Source organism: Adiantum capillus-veneris, chromosome 10, assembly GCF_014529385.1.
Source record: "Adiantum capillus-veneris isolate H3 chromosome 10, ASM1452938v2, whole genome shotgun sequence".
In the NCBI taxonomy this organism is placed as follows: Eukaryota; Viridiplantae; Streptophyta; class Polypodiopsida; order Polypodiales; family Pteridaceae; genus Adiantum; species Adiantum capillus-veneris.
This window is the reverse complement of record NC_140940.1, coordinates 14,113,747-14,124,184: the sequence shown is the minus strand read 5'-3', so window position 1 is coordinate 14,124,184 and position 10,438 is coordinate 14,113,747. Positions and strand designations below refer to the sequence as shown.

The 10,438-nt window shown below is 39.6% G+C and overlaps 1 pseudogene; it reads right to left on the bottom strand.

The window, feature by feature from the left end:
* Positions 1-338: 338 nt before the first annotated feature.
* On the bottom strand, positions 339-1,955 carry LOC147448478 (uncharacterized; annotated as a pseudogene).
* Between the last annotated feature and the right edge of the window lie 8,483 nt (positions 1,956-10,438).

Sequence of the window (10,438 nt, the reverse complement as noted above, 5' to 3'; positions counted from 1 at the left end):
ATCAAGAAAATCCCCAATACAAGTTCTCCAAAACAACACTTAGTACAATCCCATCTCTGCAAAGTTCCCCATTCCCAAATATAAAGCTGCGCCATGAATTCAGTTATAACTGCCTGATTCTTGGCATACACTAACAGTATCCGATCAGGCTTACAATATCCGACTAGCTACTAACAATCAGACAATACATCCGATATCCGACTACATAACCGACTTTGTATTTACCCTTCAACACATGGCAGGCCCCGGTGGTGGATTTGAAAAAATCCGACTCGGATCCACATATCCCTTGATCAGTAAAGACCAAGTCAAAAAGAAAATGCCATGATTACAACATTTCAGGCATTGGGCTCATTGGGAACTACATCAAAATCTGACAAGTAATCTGGAACAAGCACAATAGGTTCAAGAACTGTCACTGATCCAACAGTAACACCAACAAATACGTCATCATCTGGAAAATTAGTAATCTCCTGCTCTTCTGATCTCTAAATTGCAGACAAACCTTCACCCGTACCCATATCCATTGAAACTGGATCAACTGATATCTTCTTCTTAGCAAATGCAGATTTTGCAATATTCTTTCCTTTGTAATCCTGAACCTGTTTTTTGTACAAATCTCTGTCTTTCTTTAACTGTTCCATCTCCTTTAGTAAATCAGCTTCATGGTTACTAACAAACCCTGATATGATCTTCTCATAAGGATGCTTGATAACGGAACTCATCTCTTCTCTGAATGTTGCCCATACTTCCTGCATACCTGTTTCCAAATGTTGCCTAAGGACTAACATGTCCCCTTCAGACATAAGAACACCATTGACATCTACTTCCTCTTCTCCCAACACCTATTTCTCCAACTGCTCCAAAGGTTTAATTCTCTTATTCAAAATCTAATTCTCCACCTGCAACTCTTTATTGACAATGGCCAACTGCTACAATTCTGATTGTACTTTCGTTTCCAACTCCACTGTCAAGTCCTTAAACATCTACAAAGAAATCTTTTGCTTGGCTAACTCATTCTGATGCCCGAGAGATTCACTCTATATACAAAATAGGATGCCACCTGCGAGCGGACAGCTTTGATAATACCCCTATATACGACTCATATTAGGGAATATGACCCCCCTTTCTACGCTTATACGGCAATCAATGAAGAATACTATCATACCCCTATCTTACATATAAAATCTAGGTCTCACATGATCTAATGGAGTAAAACTAGTCAAAGAGTGTGTAGCATAGTAACTGGCAATGTACTAAAAAACCACTTCTATTGATAATTAGATGTACCCTCAATGTGTCTTAGTTTGACTTTCAAACTATGTGCCCGATCAACTTGCACTCTGGCTACTCTCCAATTCTGACCCATCCAAAGCTGGTGTAAATCAACCCTTGACCTGCTCCAAATCAATCCTTATCTATGACCGTCTTGATGCAAAATTTATTGTGTGACCTGATAAAAAACTTTCCCTAAACTCATTCAGGTTCTAGTGCACATTGGTGACCAATCATTACAAGTAATCAACCTGGGTCAGGTTCCCCCCCCCCCCCCCCCCCCCCCCCCCCCCCCCCCCCCCCCGCCAAATATGATACCCCCCCCCCCCCCCCCCCTCTTATTTTTCAACTTGGGAGATAAATTATTGGGGGACTACCCCTAAATTATACGCTTATGTAACTTGTAAAAAAACCCCCCTCCCCTGCACTTACGTGGTGCGGTAAGTTTTCCAAGGTGAATCCCCCGGGGTCTGATGTTCCACCATTAGATCCTGAATTTCCTTTTGATGTGTAACTCTGACATTCTCCAACTCTTTCTGCAAGGAATTAGCATTGATAGTTTGATCATGCAACAGTATTTTTGAAACAGTAGAATCACCCACATATTGTAACTGTATTTCCATATTCTGCTGCTGTTGATGAATAAACTCTGTGACACCTAAAAGCATCTTTTCTGCCATTCCAGCATCTGTTAGCTTGAAATTCTTTGAAGAAGACAACTCATCAAAATTCAGTTGTTTAACTATAGGTTCCACCTCTGCTTTTCTTTTCTTGGACAAAGTGAAAGACTTACCAAGCTTGACCTAATTTGATGGCACTGTATCAGGCTTCTTTTCTGAAATATCCATGTCCTTCAAAGAGTGCATAAGTTCAGGAGTATGCACACTTTTGAGAGCTTCACTGTGATTGTAACCTCCTTTAATTATGAACACATAAGTCTCTGCCTTCACTTGATCATTGAGTAGCTCTGCAGGTACTTGCACCCCACGAATATTAGGGTGTGTTTGTGTATACCCTTCTGCCCTACCTAAAGTAGTCAAAGAAACATCACCACTGTCCAACTTTTGAACATAAGGAAACAAGGCTGCCAAGTAGGCACACAACCTACTGTTTGTAGAAGCTTTCCTCCTGTCAGACATATTAATCTCCATTGGCTAAACCAACTCATAGCCTTACCTTCCAAAGTAGCTGCAAACTGTTGTAATTTGATATTATCAGGGAAGATACCCTGATATCCACTAGCCTGCCACCTGGTTTCAAACTGAGCCACATGAAAAATCTGCATCCTCCTTAGACCTACCCTTGAACTTTGTTGATTTGATCTGTGGATTAGGGGGTGGGTGAGCCATCGGAATAGGTTTTTGCAGCCTCCTAGGTCTTTTCCCGGGAGCTAACAATAGTGGGTCAAAGCTTAGTTGACGTCTACTTCTAATTGGTCTTCTTGCCAAGAGTAGTGCCCCCAAGAATTGCCTCACTGACCTTTCCTCTGATGCTCCTTCACTCTCTTGTCCTTGATTCGACAATGGAACTTCAGGTGGTGCAGTAGGTGCATTATCATCTCTTAAAGAATCATAATTGAAGGGATCTATATTTCCTGCTTTAGTCTGAGCACGGGTATAGTACACTCTTGACCTTCTCCTACCCGTCTCGGACATGCATCATCTCTGAATAATACACAAAGCATAGTACGACCCTTAGAACATGAATTACAGCCTCAATGTGAGATCTGCAGACAACGGGATCGCCAATGTGTTGTTGAATAATCACACATACAATGAATAATCACCAAGAGATTGGTTCCAGATAAATTCAGAGCTAAGCAGTACTGTGTGTGTAATAGAAGTATGAAAAATCCGAGAGATGATGAGAGAGCAAGAAACTTAGACAAACATCAGAGATTGTACATCAAGAAAATCCCCAATACAAGTTCTCCAAAACAACACTTAGTACAATCCCGTCTCTACAAAGTTCCCCATTCCCAAATATAAAGCTGCGCCTTGAATTCAGTTATAACTGCCTGATTCTTGGCATACACTAACAATATCCGATCAGGCTTACAATATCCAACTAGCTACTAACAATTAGACAATACATCCGATATCCGACTACATATCCGACTTTGTATTTACCCTTCAACAAAGATACACCTTCTTCCTCTCAATCTTTCCTCATTCCCTGCTAGCTCTCACCATTTTTAAAGGTGTGTGAGGTCTTGGGACTGAGGCTAGGGACACTAGGTGTGTTTTTTAAGCATAATTTGGTGCATGAAACTTCCATCTTTATTGCACTAATGAGTTTTATCAAGGAACGCAAGAATTGTATTGTTAAAAAGTCTCCTTTAATGGGAGAAGCTATAATACAAACCTTTATGGAGGGGGGGTTGGCTCCATGTAAATCCGGTCCTCAACTATTGTCAATTGTTCTATTTGTCTCTCTTTTCAAGTATTGTCAATTCCAAGCTAGCTAGGTGTAAAATGCTATGTTGCTTTCTCAAATTAAGTACTTTCTCTATGCTCATTAGGAACTTGTTCTTAATGAAATTCTCACTATGTTATCAATTTTCCGCTACACACAAGTTACTAGTGCATTAAATGTTACAGATGACATGATTTCCTAGTAGGGGATGTCACAAGAATCATCACTGTCGCTACTATCCTCAACAAGGTTGAATTATGGCACTTTCCCTTTGTGGTTTGACTGGTTGTGGAAAGTTACTATCTGTTTTCTCTTGGATTGTTGTTTCTTGGAGGACTTTTCTAGCCAATTGATTAGAGCATTGTTAGCCTGTTTACATGGTCATCTTCTTCTTGGTTGAGTTTTTTCTTCCTGTATAGGAGACACATATGAGGATGCTTATTGCGGTTGCATCACCATCTGGGATTTTGGAATCCACTTCTGATGCACTTTATTCTTGTAGTGGTGACATTGGTTCATAGGTCTTTGATCTGGACAATCATAAAACCATGCATTATTTAGAGTGTCGTTCATGCCACCTGATGGGTTGTCTGGATTTCCATTTTAAAAAAAATCTTCTTGAAGCTCCAAGTGTTCTATGGAGTCATAAAACTTGCTTTCTCTTCCTCCCTTGATTCACCATATTCATTTTTTTGCTCTTCATCTCCGGAACTTATTGATGCCTGGTTCTCTTTGTTTTCCTAGATCACACTCACTGCAAAGTAAGGAATGACATCATAGCCATCTTTATCACAAAACTTCGTTGTTGGACCATCTTGAATAGTGCACACATCCAGAGTAGCCAAGATGAGTTTTTATTTGAGTGGCTCTAAAGCTCCTTTAGGAAATGGTTCTGGGATATAATCCTTATCTTCAATTCCCCTTTCTAAGATGCATTCCTCTTGCTTTAAGCTTTCACATTGCGAAGCTCCACACATCCATAGTTCTTTAGGCATACCCAACCATGCTGGAAGTTTTGATCCAATTATTGTAGCAAAATCAAACTCTTCAATTGGTGTTCTCGTCACATCCTTGTAGCTATGGTCTTTCAAGTTTATCTTGTCGTGGTTTCCATGTGTTTGAGGTAGATATGGTCATAACCCCAATCTTGGACCATTTTCAACTGTCGCATGAATGGTCTTCCTAGAATGATGTCCTAGTTGTTCTTCTTGCCAAATTCAACAATAGAAAAGGTTTCCGCATATTCAATACCACAAGAAGTAACAACCGCTTTTTCTAGAAGTCCTAGGGGGCTTTCCGTGTGTCCATCTGCAAGCTGCAGTTTCATGCTGGTAGCCCTCACTGCTGGATTTTCCTATTTTTTCCATATCTATTTTGTTGCAATGGAAACACCAGCTCCGCTGTCAAGGATTGCCATGGTTTTTACACCTTGGAATTCCATAGGAAGAGAGGTGTTCCCATCTTCTCCCCCATAATACTCACCTACCTTTTTTAGAGGTATCACTTTTGTGTTTAGCTGAGGCATTTCAAGTGCTTTGATCCCTTCCTTGATTTGAGTCATTGGTTATTTTACATTGAATTTCTCTAAGAATTTTCCCACAATAGTCCACATGTTTGGTCTTATTCTGAGAGTCTCAACTAACGTTATCATATAGGTGATTGGTGTCGACAAAATGTCTATCAGTCCTTTTGAATCAATGACCTCGTTGGAAGACAATCTCTGTAATGGGACTGCAATAATATTTGACTTAGCCTCGTGCTCTCTTGTATAACATGGAAGTGTTCTTAGCGAATGGGGTTGACTATCCATAGATTGTATAAATCCTTTGTCTCCCCAATACGATTTCACTTCTAGATTTATTTGAGATCCAGTTTCAAATTCCTCTATTGGTGTAAGAAACACTCCACTTCCATCATGAGTTTGGTTTACTCATCTGCTTAGCTCACTAGCTTCATTGGCCTCTCTGACTTATTTCCACAATTTGTCAAGACCATCTATTCGTTTACAACCCTTAGGTAGCTAGGTAATATCCCTCAAAAGAGTTATCCATGGTATTCAACACTATCCTTGGTTCTAATGCTAGGTCCTTGAGCTTTGGCACGTGCCTATGACTAGGATCTGGCTCTTTTTGTTCCTTGTTTGGTGGGATTACTGGTGTAGGTGGGACAAGGGTAAGCCTCTATTCACAATGAACCGCAATGTACTTTTGTCCATCTCATACCTTCTTTCTTCAGGTTAAAATGTAGGAGGTGAAGGTTGTACCGGCCTCACCATTCCATGTGTTTCTGTCATCTTCTATCACTTTGAAGGGCAATACCCACTTTGGTGGTTATAATACATTGTAGCTGGTACTAGCAGTTGTTTATTAGATACTTCCATCATCGACATGTATCTCATGTCTATAGGCATTCTAGAACCTAGAAACGGAGGTTGTTGTCCTAAGATAGGCTGTGATCTTGAAATTGACTAGTCCAGGCGCATTCCTCGTAACGTATCTACGTGGAGTAGGTGCTACTGGAAAAAATTGTACATACCTTCTCCTAGAATATTCCATGCTATAGTAACACTCTTCCCTCGTATGGTTTCTCCATTTAATCTCAATTTTGCACCACTTAAGCTACTCCAAATTAGATCTTACAAGAGGAGTTAACCTCTTGTGACCATGTCGTCAATAAAATTTTCTTGATTGATAGGTGCCGCTAGTTTTGTAATGGACTCACTCATCTATGAATCACTATGCTGAGAGGATGTGTTGTCCTCTTGAGTCTTCTTTATATTCCTCACAATTATCCACTAGATAAAGAGCTTCTTTTATCAATTCGTTTAGCGTCACATGCGGACCCTTCTGAAGACCCGCATGTCTCATTCCCATGTCGTCAATAAAATTTTCTTGTGACCATGTCGTCAATAAAATTTTCTTGATTGATAGGGGCCGCTAGTTTTGTCATGGACTCACTCATCTATGAATCGCTATGCTGAGAGGATGTGTTGTCCTCTTGAGTCTTCTTTATATTCCTCACAGTTATCCACTAGATAAAGAGCTTCTTTGATCAATTCGTTTAGCGTCACATGCGGACCCTTCTGAAGACCCGCATGTCTCATTCCCTCGATATAGATCAACATCAACCATGCTTGCATAGGTAGTTATGCCCTTAGACAAAACTTGATATATCTCTTGAGACATAATGCCGCCTTGTGTACTGATTCACCCTCTTTCTGTTTCAACCTATGAATTTGCAAGACCGTATTGTGAGCTATGCCTTTCTCCAAGAATTCTTCAAAGAATTCCTCAAACAGCTCGTCTAGAGTCTAACAATCACGTCTTTCCATTGAGTCAGACCATGTAGCCCGTCATCTTCCAGAGTCAATCCTAATCCCTCAAACTGTGTCACAAAATCCAAAACTTCCTCTACTTTAATTACTCTTCTGAAAGCCGCTACGTGATCTCTTGGATCTTTACCTCCGGAGTATTTCTTGTTTACCCATTTTTGGACTTGGGATGGTCTAACTCGCCGATCGTCTAGAAGTCTAATTAGGCCTTCTCTCAGATCAAGTCCCAATCCTTCTCTCGCCTCAGGCCTTCTACTATGGCTAGGTTCTTCTTCAAAGGGATTGGTCATTCTCTTGGAGATTGGTCCATTAGAAAGATTCACTTGAGGAAGGATGTCTGCCATCTCTGTGATCATTTCGTCTCTCATTATCACTCTAGAAGGGAATCGAGGTGGCTCTCTTTATGGAATTCTAGTAGGAATTCTAGTGTTGGTGGAGGTATATGTGGTCCTTCATTGACCAAATATCCACCTATTTCTGATGCAGTCTGTGGATTTGTGCTTTCTATAGCTCTGTATTCTCATCCATACTTGTCAACAACTATAGATTTCCATTGACAGTTGACTCCATATGTATAGGCGGGGTATAGACATATAAGAGAATGTAATCCGTCAGGTATTCTGGGTATGGATCTTAACACACCTATAAAATGAGACTATCACTACATGCACATGCATAGTCTCTAATAAATGTGACATTTAAGGGACACCCTAGAGCAGATTCCCATCGGATGTTTTTTTCACAGCTTCTCGAATCTTCTCTCAACATTTCATCACTCACCGAACAATTGATCTCCCCATTAAGCAGCTGAAAACAATTGCTCTCCCTTGTAGGAGAGTTGTTATAATATTGTCATAGCATCTCTAAAGCTGTGCATTCCATACGCTCAGCATTAGCATGTGTATGGGATAGCTAGGATTTGTAATGATTAAGCACTCTATTGTTGTCTTGTTTAATTAGTGGTTAACTAATTGTGAGATTGGTGTTTGTATAGATTAAAATTTTAGAAGTTTGAAAGGCAATTTCAAAGTCAAGATCCTCTAATTAGTGTTCATTAGCATTTTATTTTTGGTTCAAGAAAGCCAAAATTGGCTCATTTTTATATGGTTAAGTTAGAGACAATTTTTCAATAATGTGGAAACTCCTTATGGTTTGATGCAAACTTTTTATAGAAATAGGAGCCTCAATTTTTTTCGATAATGTGGAAACTCCTTATGGTTTGATGCAAACTTTTTATAGAAAATAGGAGCCTCAATTTTTTACATTAATACTCAAGATGTAGAGTGTGTTGGGCACTTGGGGACTAGATTTAGGTCAAATTGTTGTGTAATTCTCCTACATCTTTCTTTAATCTAATCTATGTTTGCAAAATCTGGTCACCATCTCCACATGATGCCCATGTCTTACACCATTTACACATCCTTGCAGATTCATGTTTACATCTATGTGTTTGTGTGTGGCAAGAAAGTGTCATATTCTTGATTTTGGAAGTGCTATATATATATATATATATATATATATATATATATATATATATATATATATATATATATATATATATATATATATATATATAGAGAGAGAGAGAGAGAGAGAGAGAGAGAGAGAGAGATGGTGCAAGGTAAAATTGTGTGTAAGTAGAGCTTGGACAAGGTTCATGGCTTTCCCTCCCTCTAGAAACTCCATTAGGATTTCCTTCATTTGCTTCATGTGGTGAGTTAGAGGTAGATAGATGCAAGAGCACCTTGACCCAAGTGAAATATTTTGGCATGAGGCTGCTAGATTGCAAACCCTCCCAATGTTCATAAACTTTGTGCTTGAAGAAAAATTTCACATGTTTTTGCTTTCATTTGAAAATGAAAAGTCCTACAAATTTGTGAGAGATTGAGCACCCACTTTTTTTTCTCTTGGGTCAAAGACATGGTTTATGGTCAGGCTTGGTGGTAACAAACAATTTTTCAAAAAAACATCTCTTTCTTTTTTTTAAGTGCTTCCTGCGAAGAATTGATGTAGCGCTCGCAGTTTTGTGTCAAAAGTGCAAATATGAAAATCGAGAAAATTTTGACTAATCGAGCGGCTATAGGCTTATAGCCACCAAGTGATTTTTGTACACATTGTGGAAATCAGAGTTTGCAACTCAATTTATTATTGATTGGAAGATTGGATGCACCATAAAGGTAACAGGTTCGGCTTTTGCAAACGTAATTTTTTGATGTATTTGCGATCATACAAGGTTTATCAAAATAGAAGCACTACTGCTAGAGATTAATCAAGCCACATTTCTACAAAGGGAAGCGTGAATCAAGGGACTTTACCAACCTTAGAGGCAATTTTGGAAGAAAGTCTTTCTGATACCTCTTCAGAGAGATCTTATACCTATATGGATGAGGGACCCAAAAGTATGAGTTTCAAGGAGGAAACCAAAATGGGAGTGGGACCATCATACATAGCACCAAACATGAATCTCTTGCACCAAAATATGATTTTGAAAATAAACATGATGCCAAAATCTATAAAGATGGTATGGATCGTTATTGCGTGACAATAGAAGAGAGACCCAGTGGGGATTATAGGCACAAAGGAAAAGGTTGACGTCGAGCGTGAGGAGAAGCCGCCAAAGCTGGACATTCCTAATGCAAAGCTTAGGCGAGTAAATGTGGCTACTCGGGTCAACATTAATAACACGCATGTGGGTTTATACAAGTATGATAACAAAGAGAAAATGCTCTATTACAGGCACCGATTAGCCCAATGTGAGGGAGTTAACAGAGCAGAAATGCTTGTATGTGTTCACGTGAAAAATGGAGAGAGATATGCAGATAATCATGTTAAACAAGTATGTTCAAAGATACTCATCAGTGAGCCGCAAAGATCTTGAAGGATATATAGTACTATGTCACCCCTAGCATTCATAGACCTACTATCTAGAAACAACAAGATTAGAAACTACGAGAGCGAGTCCACCTAGAACCCGAGTGGAAGATTCTCTTAATTGACCATATATTTTTGGGCCAAGAATGATGGGATCTTTGAGTTCAAGGGTCCTATGTCCACGCATTGAGGTAATGATATTCTAGAAACGATTTTCAGCACAAGGGTGCCTGATACTAGAACCGAGAGTAGAGACATGCAACCTGAGGAGAGAGAACCAAAAGAATCCCCTTCCAGAGCACCTATTAGTGGACACGAGGCAAGAGATGTAGTGTTAGGAGAGCCTAGAATGATGAGAATGATAGCGGAGGCTAGACGGATGTGACCTTCTCGAGTGGCAAAGTGTGTGCCCAAGAAGTACAGCAAATCAAGGGATCCATACGCACATGTGTCCATATTTAAGCAAGCCTTAAGAGCGAAACAAGTCATGGATTTTGATACGCATTATGAAGGATTTGGGTTGACATTTAAAGGAACGGCATTGAC